Raw genomic sequence first — 3,814 nt, 5'->3', positions numbered from 1 at the left:
AACTGCAGCGAGCGGGCGGGACGTGAGGGAGGAGCCGTGAAGGGAGAGCCGTGAGGGAGCATGGAAACTTCGCCGGGGAGGGCACCGACCGATATTTAATGTGAAAGTGAAACAAAACTCATTGCTACAGTCTACAATCAATCAACCTAAACCAAAAAGCACCCCCAAAATTATCTGCAGGCGGCTCCACCAGACACAGAGCGATTTGAAGGCATCGCTGGGGAGTTGCTGACCAGTGTGGTGCGGTACCTTCGATGCCTCAAATGGAAAGAATTGTATTTTGACAGGAGAAGAAGACGTAGTTTCAAACTCCGCCAGGGGAGGTTTAGTTTGGGTAAATTAGGAAGAATTTCTTTATAGAAAGGGTGATTAGACACTGGACGGACAGCCCAGGGGGGTGGTGGAATCACCGTCCCTGCAGGTGTTCAAGGAAAAGGCTGGAGGTGGCACTCAGTGATTGACACAGTGATGTTCTGTCATAGGCTGGACTCGATGGTCTCAGAGGCCTTTCCCAACCTAATTGATTCTGTAATATTCTGCTGACTAGTTGCTGTGTCCATTAATCTTCCTGCCTCTGTACATGTTATATAAAGACAGTGCTGGGAAGGCTTCTCTCGGATCTCTCGCCTCCATACATAAGTACAGTGTGTGGGTTTTCCTCTCCAGGTCTGATTCGTACAGACTCGTTTCTCTGACAACATTCCCAGGGCATTTAAACAAGTCATGCTTGAGCAAGGCACTGAGAGCTGCCTTCATTCATGGATTTAATTTATTCATTTGCAAGAGCCTGCAGATGAAACCACAAAGAAATACATTAAAAAAAACTCCCATGTCTAAGGGCTATGCGTGTTCCCAGACCTTTCCAGAGCTTGAGAGAAGCGAATCTTCCTGCTGAAGTCAATGGCTGTCTCTGTGCAGAGCAGGATCAGGGTCCCAGTGTGGGTTTTCAGCCTGTGCTGGAGCCAGTGCCTCGTTCCATGCCTTTCCCAGCAGCTGCGCTGGGCACAGAGCTTCCAGCTGCAGCTGCCACCACTGTGTCCATGAGATGGGGAATGGCTTCCTGCCTCCAGCAATGCCAACCAGCCTCCCCTGCACTTCTCTTGTGCATATTATTAACCAGGCACCTCATTTGCTTGGATCTCACCCGCAGAGCTGTAATGTGGCTGTGGAAATATTTGCTGTTGCCATAAGCTGCGGGGGTGGATTCCCTGGTGAGTGGTGCAGGTCTTTGCAGGACATGGAAGTGAGGTATGAGAGTCTTTCTCCAGAAGATGAAATGGCAAAGCCACGCTGGGGGAAGAAGTCAGCAGGAAAATCGCTACTGATTTACATGGAGTTACAATTTAGGCACTGTTGGGGAAGTCATGTTGTAAATTGTGATGGAGCTTTTGTTGCAGACATGCTTTAATCAGGTTGTTTGAAAACCAGTTCTCGCCAATTCCCTGCTAAAAAGTGCTTGAACACAGATTGCTCTCTAAGTAGGCTCCAGCAAAGCTATTTAAACATGACCATTAAGAAATGGTGTTAGTGAGCTTCCAGGCAGGGAGATTGCAGCACAAGGACTGAAATGTAAACCTGTCACACTGTCATGGCCAGCAATATCGTTGGGTAAGCAGATTGCTCTGAACACATCACAGAGGATCCGAGGGAGATTATACAGAAATGAGAGCTCCACTCTTGGCATAAAGTTGTCCTTAATGCATCTCAACTTTCCAAAAATGCAGTAGCAGACAGGCCCTGTGAAAAAAACTCCTTGTGCTCCCTTTTCAGGACTGATCTAAGCTGAGAAGAGTCTAAACTGAGGCCATCAACCTGACACAGGTACAGGCTATGAGCTGAGGATAGTGTCTGACCCCCAGTACTGTTTCTGCAAATGGCTAACAGCTCTTTTCTTTTCTTTTCTTTTCTTTTCTTTTCTTTTCTTTTCTTTTCTTTTCTTTTCTTTTCTTTTCTTTTCTTTTCTTTTCTTTTCTTTTCTTTTCTTTTCTTTTCTTTTCTTTTCTTTTCTTTTCTTTTCTTTTCTTTTCTTTTTCTTTTCGAAGTGTCTTTTCAGGTGTCTAAAGAAACTACCCCCACTCTTGTTTTTAGTATTGAGCAGGAAGTTCTTGTAGGTCTCCCAGACTTCTGCATCTGCAATTAAAACACAACACTTTGTAATTGCAGCAGATGGAGTCTTTGAAGGCTTAGAAAGAAGAGGTTTGGTTTAACTTCAGTGGGCATTGGATAAGGGCCCAGCATAAAAATTGTGAAAAACAATTAATGACTGCCACTATTTTAGTTTGCTGGAAGTGTATGTGTACATAAATCTCACATGGCTCTCTTTGTGGGGCAAAGTTATTCAGCATTCAAAATGGTGGGAATGATGTACCAAACTGTTCATCTCAAGGGCATTATTTCAGATTTTCCTTGTGTTGCTTGTGATTAAAAGTCATTACCATCTGCTCAGTAGCTTATTTGAAATGAGATGTTTATCTCCAACGATTCCTAGCCAAGCCAGGATTCACAACGACCAAAAGCATGATTAGAGTTATTGACTTTATTTGCAACCCTAATAAAGTGGCTCAGTAAATGGCTGAAAGGATGATGTTGTTTTGTGCATAGAACATGACAGTTCTGGTAGAGGCAGCCCAAAGCCTCCATTCAGGTCACTGGAACTTCCCAAAGCAATGCCTTGAGGACCTGGTGCAATTGTACAGAAGAGATAATGGGTAGTAGCTGCTGTACATGGAAACAGCAGATGAGTGCTGTTGCAGAAGAGGAGAAATCCTGACTTGCTTGTGCAGAACAGATGCAACACTTCCTTCTAGCTCCTCCAGCAAAATGTTCCCTGTTTTGTGTGCTTTCAGATTGGCTCTGGATGAAGTAGTGCTCACAGACCACAATGCGGAAGAAACTGGTGCTGCATTCCAGCTTTGGAAGCAGATTCAGCAGCAAGAGACCCTTCCTGTGTTTGTGCTCGTTTCATGATCCCAGCTTCATCATCTGTACCCAAACAACCTCAAGGGGGTCAACCACAGCACAGAGTCTCCTGTAAAACAGAGTTGCAGCTGTTTGAAAGTTCAGGTCACAGTCACGTAAACAGCTCCCTTGTCAGACAGAGGGATTCTGTCTGGAATAGGGACTATCAAAGCCTGAAATATTTAATTTTTTTTTTCCTTTAACTGTTCCATCTGTTTGGATAATAAGTTGTAGATAAATAACACCAATTTGTTTGTTCATTCAGTCCCATTCAGATGGCCCTGAAGTACATCATTCATCATGTGTGAGTGGTTCTTCTGAACAAAGGCAGGTTCTTCAGTACCTTGTTGAACTGCAGCAGGCTTGAAAAAAGAATGTCAGCTACTGAATGTGAAGGAAAGATAGAACTACCCACAGCATACACCAGTGCTAGGTTTGGTAATTAGTCATTCTCCCCATGAGAAAAGATTCCTAAAACCCGAGTATTTAATGAGCAGATTTTTGCATTTTGTCCAGAAGATCAGTAGTCAATGTTTACACCAATCTGGATTTTAAGTCTAGACTTATTTATTTATAGAAATATTTTCTTTAGGCTTTTATGCTAGATTCTCTGTTACTAGTGGGATTCTTTTTCACTGAGAATAGTTTAGACAAGAGGAGGTTTTGGTGAGCTGATTCAATGCAGATTTATAGTGCCAATTTGAATTGGATAGATTACAGTAGGATCCAAAAGTTTTTAGCTATTTCCTTTTTATATGAAATTCAGTATTGGCAGTCAACTACATAAGAAAACAGCATTTTTTCCTGACCACTGGCACATGTAGTGATACAGAAAAATATGACAGAGTTTTCAATT

Source organism: Sturnus vulgaris, chromosome 8, assembly GCF_052056855.1.
Source record: "Sturnus vulgaris isolate bStuVul1 chromosome 8, bStuVul1.hap1, whole genome shotgun sequence".
In the NCBI taxonomy this organism is placed as follows: Eukaryota; Metazoa; Chordata; class Aves; order Passeriformes; family Sturnidae; genus Sturnus; species Sturnus vulgaris.
The sequence above is the reverse complement of the archived record's forward strand: the minus strand, read 5'-3'. Positions refer to the sequence as shown.